Source organism: Eutrigla gurnardus (genome assembly GCF_963514095.1).
Source record: "Eutrigla gurnardus genome assembly, chromosome: 24".
Taxonomy (NCBI): Eukaryota; Metazoa; Chordata; class Actinopteri; order Perciformes; family Triglidae; genus Eutrigla; species Eutrigla gurnardus.
The window spans coordinates 12,853,200-12,875,907 of record NC_139935.1 but is presented as its reverse complement, the minus strand read 5'-3'; the positions used below and the strand labels follow the sequence as shown (position 1 = coordinate 12,875,907).

General features: G+C 45.4%; 1 protein-coding gene and 1 long non-coding RNA gene across 2 annotated transcripts in view; one reads left to right on the top strand and one right to left on the bottom strand.

The window, feature by feature from the left end:
- The window catches only part of LOC311010071 (uncharacterized protein), a gene marked incomplete at both ends in the record, with an annotated part of 443,514 nt that overhangs the window by 247,366 nt on the left and 173,440 nt on the right, over nt 1-22,708 (top strand). The window lies entirely within an intron of this gene.
- LOC311009681 lies at nt 11,007-11,468 on the bottom strand. The gene is made up of 2 exons (XR_014596676.1): nt 11,192-11,468; nt 11,007-11,098 (listed from the first exon to the last, which is right to left on the bottom strand). It is a non-coding gene; the product is annotated as an uncharacterized lncRNA (long non-coding RNA).

The window sequence follows — 22,708 nt, the reverse complement described above, 5'->3', positions numbered from 1 at the left end:
TTTGTGGCCAGTCCATCAGTCGAGTTGCTTGAAAGATTGAAAGTTGAAGAATTGTGGCGGGTCGTCACACATTATAGCCTTACCCCCGATGTTATGCAGGGTCGGTCTAAGAAAAAGGAGGTGTTTGCTGCAGTACATGTGGGGTTAATTGACCAGGGCGTGTTAGAAGATGACGAAACATCTAGCCCAGGTGGTTCACCCATTAAAGGGGCAGGGGCTGGATTTGTCTCAGTGGGTACGGGTCTATCCTTTGCAGAGCAAAAAGAACTGTTAGCCATGCAGATGGAGTTTCAGGCCCGAGAATGCCAGAAAGAAAGGGAGGTGCGTCTTGAGCTAGAGAGGTTGCGCCAGGCAAGACCTGATGCTGTTGATGCAAGGTCTAGGGACAGCTTGGGTGATATGGTCCGTCTGATGCCGAAATTTAATGAGAGGGATCCTGATGTATTTTTCTCATTATTTGAAAGTCTGGCAGAGGAGAGAAGTTGGACAGTTACAGACCGCACTGCACTGATTCAGAGTGTGCTTCCGCCGAAGGCTCAAGAGGCCTACTTAGCACTTGACCCTGTAGAGAGACAAGTGTATACTAAGGTAAAGGATGCCATACTTCTGTCTTATGAGCTGTGTGCAGAAGCCTATCGATTGCGCTTCAGGAATTGGAGAAAAACTGAGACGCAGACATATGTGGAGGTGACGAGGGAGATGGTAAGCCACTTTAAACGTTGGCGTGAGGCAGAAAGGGTCACTACTCTCGATGAATTGTGTGAAGTGTTGTTACTAGAACAGTTCAAGAATGTCACACCTGAGCGCATTGTAAATCATCTCAATGAGCGTAAACCAAAAACCGCCCTTGAAGCGGCCAGGTGGGCAGATGAGTTTGTGTTAACTACCAAAGTTCCATCTGAGTCACGTGGTCATAGCGGGGGAGGTTCTAGTTTCTTAGCTCCGTACCCTGCAAAGTTCCCTAGTGGGAACTTGGGATTCTCTGCTCCTAACCCACAATATGAAAAAGTTCGTCCCAGCAAGGGTGATTTTAACTCCACATGCAACTATTGCTTGGGGAAAGGACATTGGAAATTGAACTGTCCTGTGCTGAAAAGTAAAAGAAATGATGGGAAGGGTTTATCTGGGGGTACTAGTAGACCTCATGCCCTGGCAGTTCCGGTTGGTGGAGGACAGGGGGCACTAGGCCTAGATGCAGAGAATATGTGTCCTGAGAAACCGGCCATGGTGGCGTCTGTTGTGCCAAGCCTTCCTGGCATCTCGGAAGGTTCTAGCTTGCTATGGGCAGATATGGTTCCGCCTGATTACAGTGAGTTCATCAGGGAAGGTTTTGTCTCATTGGTGGGTAGGTCACAGAAAGTACCTGTAAAGATTTTGCGGGACACCGGGGGTTCAGCATCATTCATCCTAGACTCGGTGTTGGATTTTTCTGAGGAGTCAAGTCTGGGGAGGAGTGTTTTGATCCAAGACATGGGGATGCATACTTGGCCGGCTCCCTTACACAGAATCGAACTTGACCATGAGCTGGTAAAAGGAGAAGTGGCAATAGCACTGAAATCAAAGATGCCTGTAGAAGGAGTGTCTGTCGTTCTAGGAAACGATTTAGCTAAAGGGTGGGTTTGGGGAGGTGTTCCGCCTCCTGTGGTGACTTCTGGGCCGACTATCTCCACTGTGCCAGACAGTAGTGAGAAGGAGTTTCCAGAGGTTTTTACTGCTTGCGTAGTAACTCGTTCGATGAGTGGGACAGGGCCGGAAAGGGGGATTAAAGAGTCTGGAAGATTTAAAAATGCTGTGTCTCAACTTCCTGATCTGCCTCTTGCCCTGTCCAAGAGTGAGCTGATTATAGCCCAGCAGGAGGATCCTGAGCTGAAGGGACTGTTCAGTGAGGTGAAGCCAACAGACGAGATGGAGAGTTTAGCTTGTGGGTACTTTCTACTGGATGACATGCTGGTCCGTAAGTGGCTTCCTCATGATGACTGTTCGGTAGGTGATCCCGTACTTCAGGTAGTTGTGCCTGCCAAGTTTAGAGAAGTAATTTTGGAGACAGCCCACGGTGAGGTGGCTGGACACATGGGGGTTAGGAAGACTTGTAACAGATTGCTGCGTTACTTCTTCTGGCCCAGGTTAAAGAAAGAGGTTACCAGGTTCATTAAGACTTGTCATACCTGCCAGATCACAGGCAAGCCTACCCAGACTATCAAACCTGCACCTCTTTACCCCATTCCAGCAGTAAGTGAGCCATTCCAGCATCTCATCATCGACTGTGTGGGGCCGCTCCCTCCATCCAAGTCGGGGTGCATCTATCTGTTGACGGTAATGTGTCAGACCACACGTTACCCCGCTGTGTACCCTCTCCGCTCCATCACCACACGATCGATTGTTAAGGCTTTATCACAGTTCATATCCTACTTTGGAATTCCTCGGGTCATACAGAGTGACCAAGGATCCAACTTTACGTCACGAATGTTTGCAGAGGTTTTGAGCCAGCTGAAGGTCAAGCACAACAAAGCTAGTGCTTACCATGCTCAGAGTCAGGGAGCACTGGAAAGGTTCCACCAAACCCTGAAGTCGCTTATGCGTTCATACTGTACTGAGCTTAAGTTGGATTGGGAGGAAGGGCTGCCTTGGCTTATGTTGTCAGCCAGGGAGGTGGTGCAGGAGAGCACAGGGTTTAGCCCCAGTGAGTTGGTGTTCGCACACAAAGTGAGGGGTCCCCTTTCAGTTTTGCAGGATGGCCTAAAAGTTGCAGAGCCGCCTGTCAACCTGATTGATTATGTGAACGGTTTTCATCGTAGACTACATCTGGCGGTTAAGATGGCGGGTGATCATCTGACAGCCGTCCAGAGTAAGATGAAGCGGTACTATGACCGCAGAACAGAGCCTCGAGTGTTCTGTCCTGGAGACCAGGTGTTGGCATTGCTGCCTATCCTTGGTTCGCCATTCCAGGCCAAGTTCACTGGACCGTACACCGTGGTCCGACAAGTCTCTGAACAGAACTATCTGGTTGATACTCCAGACACAACTGTGTCATGTGAACTTGCTGAAAGCTTACTATGCCCGTATATCTGTGCCAGGAGCGGATGTGGTTCAGGAGGTTAAGCCTGCTATGTTGACTACCATAGCTCACATGCTCCCGGCATCTGTTTCAGTAGGGGAAACGGGGGATGAGGAAGAGGCGGATGTGAGAGGGCCTGGGGATGGCGTGCTGCGTCCTCGGCTCAAAAACTCAGAAACGCTTGCAGATTTAAGGGGTCTTTTCTGCCACTTGTCAGAAGAACAAGGCAGGGATCGGTCGGGACTGTTGGCTGCTTTCCCTTCCCTGTTTTCTGATACTCCTTCCTGTACCCACTTAGTGCAGCATGACATCGATGTTGGGGATGCAAAGCCAATTCGGCAAAGGTTCTACAGAGTTCCTCTGGAGAAGCGCCGCCGCATGGACGCTGAGGTTCAGTATCTGCTAGATAATGAGCTGGCTGTGCCTTCAAATTCCAGTTGGGCCTCTCCATGCCTACTGGTGGGAAAATCAGACATGACAGACAGGTTTTGCACAGACTACCGAAGGGTAAACGAAGTGACTAAACCTGATTCTTTTCCCTTACCGAGGATGGAGGATTGCGTGGATGCGGTAGGATCTGCCAGGTTTGTGAGTAAATTTGACCTATTAAAAGGATACTGGCAGGTCCCGCTGACGCCACGTGCCCAAGAGATCGCTGCTTTCATTACGTCATCGGGGCTGTATTCCTACAGGGTCATGAGTTTTGGGCTCCGAAATGCGCCTGCCACTTTTCAGCGTCTGATGAACCAAGTAGTGGCAGGGCTGGAGGGCGTAGCTGTTTATTTAGATGATGTCGTAGTATACAGTGACACTTGGGAACAGCACAGGGATCGAGTCCATGCATTGTTTGTTCGTCTCCAAGACGCTAACCTCACAGTTAACGTGGCTAAATGTGAATTTGCCAGGGCCACTGTTGCGTACCTGGGGAAGGTTGTGGGACAAGGACAGGTCAAGCCAGTAAGGGCCAAAGTCCGTGCTATCGACAAGTTTCCACCGCCTGTCTCCAAGACTGAGCTTAGACGATTTTTGGGTATGGTTGGCTACTATAGAAGTTTTTGCCCTAATTTTTCAAGTTTGAATGGTCTCTGGCCTGTCGGCAGGCTTTTGGCCAAGTGAAGATGCTGTTGAGTACAGCTCCTGTCCTGGCAGCGCCTCACCTAGATCAGCCATTCCAGTTGCAGGTGGACGCCAGTCAGGTTGGGGCTGGGGGTGTCCTGATGCAGAGTGATGATCAGGGAGTGGTTAGACCGGTCAGCTTCTTTTCTAAGAAGTTCAACCGTCATCAACTGAACTACTCTACAATAGAGAAGGAGGCGCTGGCGTTGGTGTGGGCTCTGCAGCATTTTGATGTGTACGTGGGAGGTGGGGTCCATCCGGTGGTTGTGTATTCAGACCATAACCCTCTAACCTTCCTCCACTCTCTGCAGAGTCCAAGCCAGCGGTTAATGAGGTGGACACTCTTTTTACAGCCCTATAACTTGAGCATCAGACACATTCGTGGCGTGGACAACGTAATAGCTGATGCGCTGTCACGGGCGCCAGAAGGGTTCAAGTAAACCAGTTCCCCTGACCGATCCCATTTAACATTTTGCCTTTCCTCCCTTTGACATAAATATTGTTTAATTTCTTTGTTGCCGCAGCCTTGTTTACAGAGGCCGTATGTTGGGCCTCTGTTTTAAGGGGGAGGGTGTTACGTCCCCCTTCCCTGGCGGTCAGGGAAGGTGTCCTTCCCCTGTGTGGTGGGGGGAGGCGCTGCTTCACTACTTGGGCCATTTGGCTCTTCCCTTTCTGCAGCAGGTGCAACTGATTGACCTGATTGGCCTGGTTGGCCTATAAAAGGAGGAAGACATCCAGCCTGTCGCTCTCTCGCTGCCTGGGTGACTGAAGCTGCTGCCAAACCTCATCGTCTTCATTTTGGTTTTGTTGTACATTCTCATTACACCAGTCCATTACACATTACACATAGTTAAGCTGCCATCTACACTGATACTTAATTTCCTTGTTAGTGCCTTTTATTGTTAAATAAATATACCAAGAACTTGTCACTGCGTGTCTCCCAATTTGTTATGCCATGCTTGAGCCATGTGGTCATAACAGTCACACATACAGAACAGGGCCTTACTATTATGCATCTTTAACTTGTTCCATGTAATGTCAAACATTGGCCAGCAGATGTCGCCATATTTAACTGGATCCAAACACTGAACGTTTCCACACATTGCTTCGTATTGATTCAGTGGTTCAGAAAGCTTCGGTTTCTCCGTCACTACGTGTTGAACCGTCGTTAATAGAAGCGCGTGACGAGTTAACGGAAAGAACCCCGCAGAGAAGTACAACGTCGTCATCTGGTGTTTGGGTGGAGTTGTTCAGTTCCACTCCTTTAACGGCTACTTACTAGCTAGCATCGAAACAAAAGCCCAATCCCGACATCCCCCCTCACGGACTCACGCACTTTGATGCGCGTTCACGGTAGGTCCCTGAGGGTTCAGGTCTTAGACCTTAGGGGGGACATTGGCATTTGGCCCAAGATGTCGCCCGTCTGGTCATTTCTCCGTTGTTGTCATGGCAACATGTGACCTTTATGGGATGCTTTCATACGGTTGTGCTGACATGAAGTGCAGACTGACGGATCCATACAGAATCATTCTAAAGTCAATCACTGTTTCAACTACAGTCCTATGGACCATCGCACACATATCAGACAGTATATATAGCAATAATAACAATAATTATAATAATAATAAGCAGGAGACCACAGGGAGTCGGACCCCATCTCAGTAAACTGAAAATACCATCACCAGTGTCTTTTTTATCTTATTACTGCCATTATTTATTCCTTAATATTATATTTATAAATGATAGATTCCACTCAAAGTGGTCCAAGACTGATCACATGATGACGTGAAACTACTTGAATTTAAAAACTGGCAAAGTGATTGAGAACAATGATTTGACACGTTGGAGTCAAACATTTCTTTACAACATTAAAGAGACCAATCGGAAACGGAGACAGACTTTGGACTTTTGATTGGAGGAACTGTTTGATCCCAGAATGCTCTCTGCCAACTCGTCAGCTGTTTGCTCTCGGCTGGAACACAAAAACAAACAATATGACAAAGTTCACAAATATTGCTGTAAATATGGTAAAAAGTGACTTTTAAATACTCACCACTTTTTTAACCGTTAGGAGCTAAATGTGTCAACATGTAGCCGTTCATTTCAGAGTGTGTCACGTGAAAAAACAGACAGATACATCACATGATGTAATATATATGTATTTATTTTCATTTGCACAAAGATTCCAGAGGAGCAGTCGTTGGATGTGAGGATTCCTCCATGTTGGACTTCACCACTAAGAGCCCTGTTCCATGTTATTCTTGTACTATGGGGAGCTTTGCTCCGTTCTATTGACTGGAACACTGTTGATGATGTGAGCCTTACCGTTACACTGAGCCTGCTAGCACTGCTAGTTCACTGGACCATAGATTACCATCCGCATGAACACCTGGGTGATTCATGCATCTGGTTTTAAGTCCAAACACTGGGACTACTATCACTGCCATGCACCAGCATTTTCCAAACACAAACAGTCCTTGAGCTCTTGCTTTGACTTCATGATAGAATTATGAATAAATAGTGAACGGCACGTCGTAGTCTGTCTTCTCTTTAGTCTGTCTTCACAAATCTCAAACAAACCAACACGCTGAATAGATCTCAGGCTCCTCCAACAAAGCTCCTTAAATGTGTCCAAAACTAAATCACAGCTCTTCAAAACCACAACGTACCACATGAAATAGTCTAGAAATCAAATATAGGCAGAAAATGGAACATAGAAACATGAAATGAGAGATTTGTGGTCGATTGTAATTCAAAAACAAATATACAAAGTCAAGATTTCAATGTTCTACTTCAACTGCATCGACCTGCTGCATATGTTTCTTATGTTTATTCAGATTGTTTGCTTAGTTATGACCATATTTCTCATCAAAATCTGTTCAGTACAAAAATGAGCAAACTCCCTGAGACAGACGCTTAATCATTATTCTATATACAGACTTTTATTTTGAAATTTACCTTGGATTTACTGATCATCCCATGGCCTCATATTTGTTTGTTCATTTTGCTTTTTGCTTTCTCTTCTCATCATATAAAACATTGTCATGAATAAAAAGTCACGATAAACAACAACATTCCTTAAACTAAGTCAAATGAGCACAAAACTTATGAAAAACAGCAAAATCAAGTACAATTGTTATGAAATGAGCAAAATGATTAATAAGAGTAAAATCCTGAAATACAAAATCAAATACTTGTTTATAAAGTACAACATTAAGTCAACACTTTATGTACAAAATGAAGCAGAATTCTTATGAATTATGAAAATTGGTTCATCACAAAAATAAGCTGTTCATTGTGATTCTCTTCAGCTAAATGTGTCCTGCTGCCCAAATCGACTTCACAACAACAATGAGCCATGTGAACCACAAGGGGGCGCTGACGTGAAGTCATGACATGTGACTAACAGATGAAGTCGGTGTGAAAACAGTCTCTGGGACCTCCAACAGGACTCTGCAGTCCTGGTGCTGGGAGATTTCAACCATGTCTCCATGAAGAAACCTGTTACCATAGCAACAACAAGCCTCGCTTCAACAAGGAAGTAAGGCTCCTATGCAGTGAGACAAATGCTGCATTTCAATGTGGCGACAAAGACCAATACAAACTCCTTAAATAGCAACTTCAAAAGGCAGCTCAAACAGCTGAAGCCACTTCTAGAGTCACACCTGAAAACAAGCTCCAAGTCCATGACTTTAAGGGGGTTTGGCAGGGCCGGCACACAATCACTAACTACAAGATCAAGCATCATGTGAGCCCCCCTTCCTGAGAGGCTGAAGGATTTCTAATAATAATAATAACACATTCAATTTATATCACGCTTTTCTGAACCCAAAGACGCTTTACAGACAAGAGATAAACAGACCATCAGACAAAACAATGAAAGAAAGAAGATGGGTTTGGAGGCGGGACTGGAATATGGTGAGGGACTCAGAATCACCGATGGTTTGGGGAAGGGAGTCCCAGAGCCTGGGAGCTGCCCTGGAGAAGGCTCTGGCACCGAAGCTGCGGAGGTTGGATTTGTGGATGGAGAGGAGACCGGCTGATGTGGATCTGAGGGCCCGCGAGGGTTGGTAGGGGGGGATGAGGTCAGGGAGATGAGGGGGGGCCAGATGGTGGAATGCCTTCTAGATGGGAAGCCAGTGGAGAACACCAGACTGGAGGGGCTCAAACAGGTTATTAATGTGGAGATGGGATTGTAATTTTGTCATTTCTACTGTAGATTGGAGTCCAGTGAAGCTCAGACCAGCTCTCTCAGTCTCCCCCACCCTAGGTTGGCTGGTCCACCCTTTTCAATCTCAGAGCATGATATCAGAAGGCTGCTCCACCGTCAAAACATCAGGAAAGCGGCAGGGTGCTTACCAGGGTGAAGTAGAACAGCTCCCCACTGACCCCTCCCACCCAGCACATCACCTGTTCACTCTTTTACCATCAGGGAAGAGGTACAGAAGCATCACCAGCAGATCCTCACGCTTCAGAGATAGCACCTAGCTCCAAACCCCCCACTTCAACATGGACATCTTTTCATGTCCAGAGTAATAACAATATAGTAGAAATGTGATGAGTCATATTTCCAGAGTAACATGCGTATGAACATGAGCTGGTGTCGGTGTGTTAGAAACCCATGTGGATGTGAGAGGAGCTCCTTGGAGGTGCTACTCTGCTCCCCGAGCTCCTTCCTGTTCAGTCGGCCCTCCTTCAGCTGCACCAACGCCCAGGTTGTAGTAATCCGGCTCCACGTCCTCCCGTCTGCCCGGCTTCTGCCCCCTGCTGGCCTGGAGAGACGTGACAGCACACAGACATGTGACTTCCTGCATGGCTCCTCTCTCCAGGTCAATGAACACAGACTGAGTCAGTGCTCTCAACAACAGACATGTGTCAGTACCTTACAGTAGAAGTAAAGGCCGACCTGCGCCGACAGCAGAATCAGCGGCACAGTGACCAATCTGATGATGACAGGTCTCAGATCTGATGATCAAACACATGGACAGTCATCACATGACTCATCATGACTCCAACAGCTGCCATTCAACACAAACTAGGGACCTGGCATTCTGTCCTCCAGTCCATTGTTTGCTGTCACCATTTACAGACCTGGTTTCACTTTGTTCACTAGATCAGGGCTGGATTCCAGAAAGCAAGTTTAGTTAAACTCTGAGTTTGTTAAGCCTGAGAAGAGGGACACTCTGGGTCCTCTGTTCCACAAAGACAGTGAACCTAAACTTCCACCTAATAGATATGAAGCACATTGATTGGAGCAGCCTGACGTCGGGACACGATGCTCAGAATCAGAATCAGAAAGGAGTTTATTGACGAGCATGGGCAGACTGGCAATCTGGCATCAGATTAAAACCATATGTCTTAGGCTGCCTGTTTGCACAATATTCCTCTGCTTCATTTTCAGCTGCAGCCACATTCTTTTTGTGTCTGTGGGATTAAACCTAAATCTAAAAGAATATTATTACATTTCACTTCTTTCAGTCATGCTAATCAGGAATTGAACAGTCAGCTTACCTACGACAGTGACAGAGAGCAGACGGCTCTCAGAGGAGAGGTTATGAGAAAGAACATGGACGTGATAAACACAGCTGTAGCGTCCCTGGTGGGCGGGCTCTGCAGCAGGAAACAGGAAGTGGGCAGTGTGATTGACAGCTGGCTGGGTGTAGTTGTGTGCTGAGTTGGAGGAGGTGAAGGTGAGCTGGAAGGAGCCTCCTGGGTACTGTGGCTGGACGGAGCAGGAGACGATGAAGGTGGAGCGCCTGAACGCCTGAAACCCCTGCTGCTGGGCCTCGGAGACCCCGTCCATGGAGGAGGACATGGAGATGTTTGGCTGCAGCAGCAGGTCTGTAAAGACAGAGAGATGATGAACGGTCACATGAGGCTCGTTGGAGATGAACTGCTCCTCGCCTGGAAAGTAGACGAGATCAGGCGGCAGCAGCAGGAGGCGGAGCCTAAAAGCTGCCATCCAGTCCAACGCTTTCCAGCAGCCTTCATAGACGTCACAGGAAGTCATAGAAACAGTTACATCCTATTAGATGCTACCTGTAGTTTGTGAACACGTTCAGATTGATATATTTTTTAAGAATTCATTTGGATTTATTCAGATTTGTTCATAAATATCTGGAAATGTGTGTATGTTGCATTTTATTCTCTCCTTTCCTCTTTTGATGTCTGCCTCGTAAAGCACTATGTAACAAGTCGTTTTGATAAGTGCTATAAATAACCTTTATTATTGTCATTATAATTATGGTTATTATTATTATCAAACAAAAACGATATGTTTGAAAACTTTTATTACACAATATGAGACTTAAAGCCCACGATCTAGCATTAAATATTAGAATGAGATCAAGATACGCTGTGGAAACAGGAAGTGATGTCACAGGTCTGACAGACAGACAGACAGACAGACAGACAGACAGGTGTGTCCTGCCAGGTGAAGCTCAGCAGTCTATGGAGGGTCTGAAGCTTCCAGAAACCAGCCCACTTCTCTACATTCTAGGACGTCATTGTCCTGGAGAACTTTACAGTTCAGTCCAGTGGAAACCACTGACTGTCACTGGGACAGAGGAAGGAACATACTGGGAACACTGCTGTCATAGATGATGTCATAGATGATGTCACTGAGGGGCTTACCTGAGCAGGTGAGATTCAGGATGGAGGCAGAGTAGTCTGATCCTGCACACTCCCTCAGAGTGGATCCAGAATGAACACAGTCAGAACTGATCCTCCACACAGGTCTTCTTGAGGACTCCTCTCTCCATCTTACAGAAACAGCAGAGCCACAGTCCAGCTCTCTACAGACAACAGCTGCTTCCTTCAGGGTCCAGTCATAGTAATAGTCATCCACTGGTCTCCAGTCTCCCTGTCTCACCTCCAGTGTTCCAGCACAGCGACTGGCTCCTCCCACCAACCTGACATCATCAGGCTCTGAACAGAAAGAAGAGAGTCGTCAGTCAAAGAGCAAAGTGAGTTTGATGAGAACAGAAATGAACCAGATCAAAGCTGCAGCTCCTCTTCTACCTGAGCAGGTGAGTCCAACAGCTTTGCCAGGTGAGCAGGTGTTTCTATCTGAGCCTGAGCTTCTACAGTCCAGGAGAGCAGACTCATGGCCTCCACACTGGAACTCTTTGGTCCACGTTGGAGCCCCCACGTCTCCATAGAGCGCCCCCTGGAGGACTGAAGGAGCCCCACAGCCAAGCTCCCTACAGACCACCTCTGCATCCTGCTGGTCAAAGTCAGCTTCACACACTGAGGACCACCACTGGTTGGACTGGTTGGACTTCACCTCCAGTCTGCCTGAGCACAGACTAGTCCCATTCAGCAGCCTGACAGAGTCTGGAGAGATGATAGAAGATCAAATAGAGAGAGAGAAAAGACACCAGACACCAGAGAAAAAGATGTCATGAAACTATTCAGTGATTCAAACTGGACTCAAAACAATTCCACCATCAGTTCATCATTTACAGTTTTTCTCAATTGCTTTGCCACAATTCTCAAAAGATAATGAATATTTTCTAAACAACATGTGTAAACCTCCAAACCACTGGCCACTGCTTCACAACAGATTATCATTTCTCATTCTTTTAGACAAATTGCAAATGTTTTAGCACATATATGCAAATGAGTACAATTATCTACAATTTGCACAATTAATGATTGAACATATCTTGCTGATCAAAACTGATTATGTTGCTTCTCAGTTGAATAGTTGTTCTCTTCAAAACATGTATGAATTCTTTCATGGTGTGAGTCATCACATGTACAATAGTCCATTCAACTGTCTAAATGTGTCAGCATATATACCATGAATATCATTATGTACTATGGAGTATTTTCTAACGTCCACTAAACTGGTAAATTGTCTGTCAGGAGAAACTTGAACTTCACTAACCAATGAGGAGTTTGTCCCATCTTACATCAACCAATCACACGTCATCTCCAGTCAGCTGACAGGTGCTATTCATGAGTACGGCTGTTACCAAACATATTTATAGAGCTGGACTACAACAGAATAACCACAATGTCTGAACATGGAGGAACCTGCTCAGGTACATCATGAACAGGGCAACTGTAACCGTTTCCATGGAAACGTGAGTGCAGTGTGTAATACTGTAAAAGAAACTTGTACTGATGAAATCAGCATGTGGATAGTATTCAGTTCAGTGTTCAGTTCACTGGACAAACAGAACATTCTAGTAGAGGAAACATTCAGGGTCAACTAAAGAAATAGGACAAACCTGAAATGTGGATATAAGGAACATTTCCAGGCTCCACTGCCGTCCTGAAAAACATCTAAACATTCTGACCACCATTGTTTCCATGAGGTCAAAGGAACTTTTCATTTGGAGGGCAGAGACTTTTTATATGAGACACTAACTTTGTTTTGAAGCACGACTTCAATGTTTTGAGTGAGTTCTGACCTTTTGCAGGTGAGTTATGGTGTTGTGTTGGAACATGGAAGCTATTTAGACAAATCAGGTTCTGAGAATATTAACAAAGTTTCAAGAGATGAGCCAAAGAAATTGAAATAAACTGTAACACCAGAACATGTTTAGAACACCACGGCCTGCAGCAGTGTTACATCACATTTACATGAATACACCCTAACAACTGTTATCCATTGTTCAACACTTTCAATATGTTTTCAAGCAGAAACACATCATCATCTGCAGATCCTCTATTCTGTTCCTTCTGCTCAGAGACTCCACAAACGTTGCTCTCCACACAGAGAAGTTACAGCTTTGGATTCTCTCTTATCTTCCTGAGAATAAAGCTGTGTTTAGAAACGTGGTCTAAACCAATAAGAGACAGAGCTCGGGCGGGTCCTTGCCTCTGATTGGCTGTGGTCCTTTTCACTGCTGTAAATTGTGTCAGTTCGAAAAATGTGAGCGAGCTGAGCCGGTACTTTTCTTTGAAAATGAAGAGAGGCAGAAAGCCTGGCCCCAAGACAATTAATTAATTAATTAAAAAGCCCCAAAATATGCCTTCAGACAGGACTGGTTGAAGCAATTTCCCTGGCTGATGTACGATGAAGAAAGGGACTCAATGCACTGCATTTATTGTCGGGAGTGCGGTCAGAATATGGCCGGTAATAGTGCGTTTGTGGAAGAGTCTCTACGAAGGAGTGCGTTATTGTCTACTGCTGCATTTTGCATAAAGGGAGGCCGGTCAACATGTTAATTGGACATGTCGGGTGGAGCATGGACACGCACAGTGTTTGAAGGCCCACATTACAGCATGAGAGATCATGAATAGGAAATTGTATAGTAGCCTATTCCTAATATTATTAAAAATGAATAGCCTAAGTAAAAATATAAGTAGGCTAGGCTAAGATCACATAAACAGTTTTCCATTTGCAATCTATAGGCTAGTGACCTGTATGATCTTTTTATTCTTGAGGAATTTATGCTGCCACAAAGCAAGCATTTGCTGCGTTTGGGCATCAGTGTGCAGATTGGCTGGAGAAAACGGGTGCTCTGGGTGCTGATGGTGCTGCAGTTAACCTAGGCCATAAGGGGGCGTCATTATGTAAAAGGAGAGCGATGAAAAGGTGACCTTTTGGTGTTAAAGGCGACGCAATGAAAAACGTGGGTGCACCTGAATTTTGTGCTGGTGCACCTAAAAAAAAAAGTTAGGCTCACCAGTGCAACCAATGCATACAGTTAGTCTGGAGCCCTGTAAGGAGGTGTTCAGGGTGAAGGACTCCACGTGGGGGTGGAGATACTGACGAGCCCCCGACTGAGCTGCTCAGAGTTGTGGCCACTTTTGGTGCCTGCTATGGTGGCAACCAAAGAACCTGCTGGTGGAAACCAGCGGCTCAGAAAGCTGTGGAGCTGAAGAAGGAGTCCTTTCAGGCTGCTTGGTGGTCGGCCCAGAGGACTCCTGAAGCAGCACACGTGGAGGTTTCTCTCATACAGATATCTTGGTGCATTCAGCAGATATGTTGAATATGTTGAATTACCAACAGCTGACAGCTTTCTAGATAAGTAAGAATGAAGAAAGTAAAACAACCACATTGCATGCATCTTTGTCATGACGTCATCGCTTCTAGAGCTCCGTCCATATCTTGTTTCATTTCACGGAGCGCTGTGTGTGTGTGCGTCAGCCCCGCCCCTCTGACAGAGAGGAGAGACGCTGGATGAAGCGGTGTTGTTAGACAGTAGAGACTCTCAACGTTTACAATGATAATAATATATATATATATATATATATATATTAGAGAAAACAAATACTTTTAAATACTTTTATAAATTCAATGAAATTCCGCATTTTACAGTTGATTACATTTTCATTGTCCAAATATGTGATTCTGTCATAGGGCCCTACTCGGCACGCCCCAGTTTGAAAACCACAGTGTGACGGAGGGAGGAGATTCCTCCCAGTCCTGGTGCTGCCTGCTCATCAGGCTGAATGGCTGGCACCTGGCAAGGTGTGGGTGTGGCCACTAGGCCTGAGCAGAAGTACTCTGCTCAGGCTACGCAGTCTCTCTCTGCCTTTGGTCTGGTTTGGATCTCGCACATGGTATGGGGACTGTTTGGGGCCTGGTGTTCTGTGTAATGGATTATTTTGGGTCAATTATAGGTTTTTGCATCCACGCACCCATACATACACATTCAGCCACCTCACTTACAGACACGCATCCATAAAACACTATCGATTACTGATTCCTTTTCTTTTTGAGTTGTTTAATAAATTTCTTTGTTTAAAAAGTATATGTCTGGTGTGGTCTCCACCTTTTTTGTCTGGTTCCCTGATTAAGGAACGTGACAACAGTCATAGATGATGTCATAGATGATGTCATAGATGATGTCACTGAGGGACTTACCTGAGCAGGTGAGATTCAGGATGGAGTAAGAGGAATCTGATGCTGCACACTCCCTCAGAGTGGATCTAGAATGAACACAGCCAGACCTGATCCCCCACACAGGTCTTCTTGAGGACTCCTCTCTCCGTCCTACAGAAACAGCAGAGCCACAGTCCAGCTCTCTACAGACAACAGCTGCTTCCTTCAGGGTCCAGTAATAGTCATACACTGGTCTCCAGTCTCCCTGTCTCACCTCCAGTGTTCCAGCACAGCGACTGGCTCCTCCCACCAACCTGACATCATCAGGCTCTGAACAGAAAGAAGAGTCGTCAGTCAAAGAGCAAAGTGAGTTTGATGAGAACAGAAATGAACCAGATCAAAGCTGCAGCTCCTCTTCTACCTGAGCAGGTGAGTCCAACAGCTTTGCCAGGTGAGCAGGTGTTTCTATCTGAGCCTGAGCTTCTACAGTCCAGGAGAGCAGACTCATGGCCTCCACACTGGAACTCTTTGGTCCACGTTGGAGCCCCCACGTCTCCATAGAGCGCCCCCTGGAGGACTGAAGGAGCCCCACAGCCAAGCTCCCTACAGACCACCTCTGCATCCTGCTGGTCAAAGTCAGCTTCACACACTGAGGACCACCACTGGTTGGACTGGTTGGACTTCACCTCCAGTCTGCCTGAGCACAGACTAGTCCCATTCAGCAGCCTGACAGAGTCTGGAGAGATGATAGAAGATCAAATAGAGAGAGAGAAAAGACACCAGACACCAGAGAAAAAGATGTCATGAAACTATTCAGTGATTCAAACTGGACTCAAAACAATTCCACCATCAGTTCATCATTTACTGTTTTTCTCAATTGCTTTGCCACAATTCTCAAAAGATAATGAATATTTTCTAAACAACATGTGTAAACCTCCAAACCACTGGCCACTGCTTCACAACAGATTATCATTTCTCATTCTTTTAAATAATTTGCAAATATTTTAGCACATATATGCAAATGAGAACAATTATCTACAATTTGCACAATTAATGATTGAACATATCTTGCTGATCAAAACTGATTATGTTGCTTCTAAGTTGAATAGTTGTTCTCTTCAAAACATGTATGAATTATTTCATGGTGTGAGTCATCACATGTACAATAGTCCGTTCAACTGTCTAAATGTGTCAGCATATATACTAGGGGTGTCAACGTTTAATGCTAATGCTAATGCTAATCCCATGACATCAAAGCCATTGTAAGTGGTTGCGCATGGATCCCGTGCTGTTACTATAAGCCAACGTTGCCTGGCATGAATTACACTCAACTGTTGTACATATAATACTACACACACAGGGCTTGATGTTGTTTTGAAGGAGCGCCGTCTGCATATATTTCTAGTCAACACTCGACCTGCATCAGCGCATGTGAATACGAGCGGATCTGTGCGAGCAGGCAGCGCGAGCGCAGCAGATTTTGGACGGAGACACACAGCCGCATTTTGATTATAAAGTACCGGTCCGGTCCGGTTCCGCTCACACCACGAGTCTGAAGAGTGCAACAGCTTATCCAAATACAGTGTCAACTTTCCGAGTTTTCAAAGTAGAAAGCGACATCGTGGTGGTTCAACGAGGCGGACGGTCATCAGAACAACATCAAGAACGTACACGAAGAAGAACGTAGCGGGGGCGCGCGGTGAGGATTGTTGTGGCCGCGCGCCTTAAGGAGCAAGTCTCCACTGTGCTGCGCGGAGATGAGAGAGGGCAGCTCATATCAGACACTATACGGACAGCATTTTTTTATGTTTTTTTTCACTAAACGGGCCAGTAAATATTCCTTCGCGGGCCGGATACTATAGCCGTATATATTGGTGAGAAATAAACGAGGAGGAGGGGAAATGACGTGTAAACGGTTATAGATTTTTCTAAACGGTTACGATTTATTATTGTATCGTTGACACCCCTAATATAAACCATGAATATCATCAGTGGTGGACAGTAACAGAGTATATGTACTTAAGTACTGTACTTAAGTACATATCCAGAGGATTTTGTACTTTACTTGAGTATTAGATTTCTTTGGTACTTATTACTCTTACTTGAATACATTTCCAAGACAAATACTTTTACTTTTCAAGGGCGTAGAATTGGGTAGGGACGCTAGGGACACGTCCCTACCAATATTCAGCCGCTACTGTGTAGTCACTATCAATACAACCGCTGTCCGTAGTGTTTAGTCAATGATTATGGCACACAAAGGGTTAAGTCGGTCTCTGCTAGAAGTCCCGCCTCTAACCTAAATACCGCTCCCTGATTGGCTGCCGGTTTTTCGCTAACTTACATGTGATTGCTGTCCCCACTGTCACTCCTTCTGCTTGTTAAAACTACCTGCAACCTGCTAGTTGGACCGGGCGAGAGGCAGTGCATGTTATCTGCAGGTTGTCAACATGTTCGGCATTTGTTCTTCCTGGGTCACGTCAGCTAGATGGATTTTAATATCAGTGGTGTCATTTACATTTGTGTTTGTGTCTGTTTGTGTTCGTGTACGTGTGTACGTGTGTGTGTGTGTGTTCGTGTGTACGTGCGTGTGTGTGTGCTGTCCAGGATTTGAAGGATGTCAAAGAAAAGAAAAGTGTATAAGAGACTTCTTTAGGAGTCAAAGTGTAAGTTATTTCAGGGTGTATAGGTAGAGGCTCAACAATAGAGATATTGAATAAAAGAGCATATTTAATGCCAAAGAGATACACTTTTTAAAAGTAATTTTTTCATTCTTATTTTTCATGTATTTGTGTAGAAGAGAGCAACGGTTTAAAAACAGAAATAAAGAACATTTGTGGTGGAAATACAATAAAACCTCAGATTCTAGATGATCATGTGATTTTATAATTATCAAATATAATTAATTCATATTAAGTAATCTTAATATTTAGTAAAAGCCTTTTTTGCTCAGGCAATAACTGTACCATCAAGCTCTATGATCATTGTATCCCTAATGTATCTGTTCATGTCATGCATCAACACATTGTGTAAGGTGACAGACTGCAGAGAGGCTGGAGGAGGTAGAGGAGGAGAAGCTGGAGGAGATGGAGGAGGAGAGGCTGGAGGAGATAGAGGAGGAGAGGCTGGAGGAGGTAGAGAAGGAGAGGCTGGAGGAGGAGGAGAAGGAGAGGCTGGAGGAGGTAGAGGCAGGAGAAGCTGGAGGAGATAGAGAAGGAGAGGCTGGAGGAGATAGAGGAGGAGAGGCTGGAGGAGGAGGAGAAGGAGAGGCTGGAGAAGGTAGAGGAAGAGAGGCTGGAGGAGATAGAGGAGGAGAAGCTGGAGGAGGAGGAGAAGCTGGAGGAGGAGGAGAAGCTGGAGGAGGAGGAGAAGGAGAGGCTGGAGGAGATAGAGGAGGAGAGGCTGGAGGAGGAGGAGAAGGAGAGGCTGGAGAAGGTAGAGGAAGAGAGGCTGGAGGAGATAGAGGAGGAGAAGCTGGAGGAGGAGAAGCTGGAGGAGATGAAGGAAGAGAGGCAGGAGAAGGTAGAGAAGGAGAGGCTGGAGGAGATAGAGGAGGAGAAGCTGGAGCAGATAGAGGGGAGGCCAGAGAAGGTAGAGGAAGAGAGGCAGGAGGAGAAGGAGAGGCTGGAGGAGATAGAGGAGGAGAAGCTGGAGGAGATGAAGGAAGAGAGGCAGGAGGAGATTGAGGAGGAGAGGCTGGAGGAGATGGAGGAGGAGAGGCTGGAGGAGATGGAGGAGGAGAGACCAGAGAAGGTAGAGGAAGAGAGGCTGGAGGAGGTAGAGAAGGAGAAGCTGGATGAGATGGAGGAGAGGCCAGAGAAGGTAGAGGAAGAGAGGCAGGAGGAGAAGGAGAGGCTGGAGGAGATAGAGGAGGAGAAGCTGGAGGAGATGAAGGAAGAGAGGCAGGAGGATGTAAAGAAGGAGAGGCTGGAGGAGATAGAGGAGGAGAAGCTGGAGGAGATGGAGGAGGAGAGGCCAGAGAAGGTAGAGGAAGAGAGGCAGGAGGAGAAGGAGAGGCTGGAGGAGATAGAGGAGGAGAAGCTGGAGGAGATGGAGGAGGTAGAGGAAGAGAGGCAGGAGGAGAAGGAGAGGCTGGAGGAGATAGAGGAGGAGAAGCTGGAGGAGATGGAGGAGGAGAGGCCAGAGAAGGTAGAGGAAGAGAGGCAGGAGGAGAAGGAGAGGCTGGAGGAGATAGAGGAGGAGAAGCTGGAGGAGATGGAGGAGGTAGAGGAAGAGAGGCAGGAGGAGAAGGAGAGGCTGGAGGAGATGGAGGAGGTAGAGGAAGAGAGGCAGGAGGAGAAGGAGAGGCTGGAGGAGATGGAGGAGGTAGAGGAAGAGAGGCAGGAGGAGAAGGAGAGGCTGAAGGAGATGGAGGAGGAGAAGCTGGAGGAGGTAGAGAAGGAGAGGCTGAAGGAGATGAAGGAAGAGACTTGACAATAGTGATCTGACAGAAATCTGCCAGCAGTTCATTTCTGTTACAGACCGGCGTGGGCATGTGTTTGGCTCTTTCAAATAGAAACAACCAGTGGACACTAATCTGCTTGTATTTAAGTATTAGTGACAAACACATTTACATTTCATTTATATTTATTTACAATGTTGTATTGTATTTATGTATTTACAATGTTGTTGATGGACAGTAGGCTATGTTAATTGACAGTATGATGCACAGTAGCACTACAGCCCTGAAGCCCTGCACTAAAGAGTAAAGATGAGAACTCTTTGAAGTTGCCTACTTGTCTTTCATTAGTTGCTTTAACCTATAACATCTTCATGACGTGAAATTATGATTGCTCGAGTTAATTTCTAGAAAGGCTGAAAAGTACTCGTTACTTTCAGGTCTGCTCTTTTTTTTTTCTTTCTTTTTGTTTTAAATACTATTGAACACAAGCTGTGTTTGTCAAAGAAGGAAACCTATCACAGTGCACGCTCTCCACTGGGATCTACGAAAAGGCAGAAATACGTAATCCCTCCCCATAAGGATACCGCCAAAGTAGCCACGCTCTCCACTGTGTTTGTCAACACAAAACCGCGACAATGACTGAGTCTCAGACTGAGTGTGATAATGATCCGGAGGAACTTTCAGAACATCCTTGGCCTTATCTGGACTCCATGTTTGAGTTTTACAGAGTAAAAAACATGGACACAGACAAACAGTCATATATTTTCCAATGTGTGTTGTGTTTGCCGAAGGAAAACTACATCTCTGCTTTCAACAACTCCACGTCCAACTTAAAGAAACACGTTGACGTAAGTTAACCAGACTTTCACCGTGTGTTTTTCCTATTTGTCTCGGTCAATGTCATCGTGTTGTGAGAATGTGAGTGTGTGTTGATCACAAAAACTACATTTTGTAGGAAGTGGCACTGTGTGTGTGTGTGTGTGTGTGTGTGTGTGTTGTGGTTTGAAACGGAGACAGACAAGACAGACATGGGGAGACAGAGTTTGTTGTGCTCCTATATTGTCCTTCCTGTAAAGACAAGTGACCTCAACATTGAGTTATTGAAAGCAGAGATGTCGTTTTTTGTAAAACAGTGATTCTCAACCAGTGGTGTGGGGACAACATTGGTCTTTGAGGGGGTTCCAGTTCCCAATGATAGAGAGTTCGTTGGACGGTGCAGGTTCATCTGGTTACAATTTCAATGATTGTTAATAAACATCTGCATCTGCAACATCTGCTGTAGTCCTGTGATCCCATTCATTTTATTTGAAATGTACTCTTACTCTTACTTTTATTTAAAGTACATTTAATAGCATGTACTTTTGGATACTTAAGTACCTTTAAAAGCAAGTACTTTTTTACTCTTACTCGAGTACCATGTCGACTGAGTTACTTTTACTCGTAACGGAGTAAATGTTGACCAGTAGTATTTGTACTATTACTCAAGTACTGGGGTTGTGTACTCTGTCCATCTCTGAATATCATTATGTACTATGGAGTATTTTCTAACGTCCACTAAACTGGTAAATTGTCTGTCAGGAGAAACTTGAACTTCACTAACCAATGAGGAGTTTGTCCCATCTTACATCAACCAATCACACGTCATCTCCAGTCAGCTGACAGGTGCTATTCATGAGTACGGCTGTTACCAAACATATTTATAGAGCTGGACTACAACAGAATAACCACAATGTCTGAACATGGAGGAACCTGCTCAGGTACATCATGAACAGGGCAACTGTAACCGTTTCCATGGAAACGTGAGTGCAGTGTGTAATACTGTAAAAGAAACTTGTACTGATGAAATCAGCATGTGGATAGTATTCAGTTTAGTGTTCAGTTCACTGGACAAACAGAACATTCTAGTAGAGGAAACATTCAGGGTCAACTAAAGAAATAGGACAAACCTGAAATGTGGATATAAGGAACATTTCCAGGCTCCACTGCCGTCCTGAAAAACATCTAAACATTCTGACCACCATTGTTTCCATGAGGTCAAAGGAACTTTTCATTTGGAGGGCAGAGACTTTTTATATGAGACACTAACTTTGTTTTGAAGCACGACTTCAATGTTTTGAGTGAGTTCTGACCTTTTGCAGGTGAGTTATGGTGTTGTGTTGGAACATGGAAGCTATTTAGACAAATCAGGTTCTGAGAATATTAACAATGTTTCAAGAGATGAGCCAAAGAAATTGAAATAAACTGTAACACCAGAACACATGTTTAGAACACCACAGCCTGCAGCAGTGACACACAGCAACATTACTGATGATGTCATAGATGATGTCACTGAGGGGCTTACCTGAGCAGGTGAGATTCAGGATGGAGGAAGAGGAGAATGATGTTGCACACTCCCTCAGAGTGGATCCAGAATGAACACAGTCAGACCTGATCCTCCACACACGTCTGTCTGAGGACTCCTTTCTCAGTCCTACAGAAACAGCAGAGCCACAGTCCAGCTCTCTACAGGCAACAGCTGCTTCCTTCAGGGTCCAGCCATAGCCATCCACTGGTCTCCAGTCTCCCCGACGTCTCATCTCCAGTGTTCCAGCACAGCGACTGGCTCCTCCCACCAACCTGACATCATCAGGCTCTGAACAGAAAGAAGAGAGTCTTCAGTGAAAGAAGTGAAGATTCTACTTTCTTTCTCTCTTGTTCATTTCTCTATTTACCTGTTGAGTTGTGATTTCCTTCAACCTGGAGTCCTGGAGAAACACAAACATATATATTGTTTTCATTCAATGAAATAAAATCAACAAACATGTTTTCAAATGATGTTGAAGAGAGCGAATATCTGGTCGATGTGACCACTGCTCTTTGAAAATCCTGTTTGTGTCCACTCCTGCATCCATCCTTCTGAGGACAAGCAGATGATGGAGGGAGACAGGAGAGAGACAGACAGCAGATGATGGAGAGAGAGACAGACAGCAGATGATGGAGGGAGACAGGAGAGAGACAGACAGCAGATGATGGAGGGAGACAGGAGAGAGACAGACAGCAGATGATGGAGGGAGACAGGAGAGAGACAGACAGCAGATGATGGAGAGAGAGACAGACAGCAGATGATGGAGGGAGACAGGAGAGACAGACAGCTTAGCTTCTTTTTAAGTTGTGATTTAGAGAAAATGGGCCTGCAGCCATATAAACTACATTAACTAGCTAAAGTTATCATTAATGTTAGCTTAACCCATTTAATCCCAAATTTTTCCCAGACATGGAAATATCCAAATCATATGTCATTGCTAACCCTTTTCAATAATCAATCATTACTTTTGAAAATCTTCATGGAAAATTAGGTGAAAAGTGTGTTTTA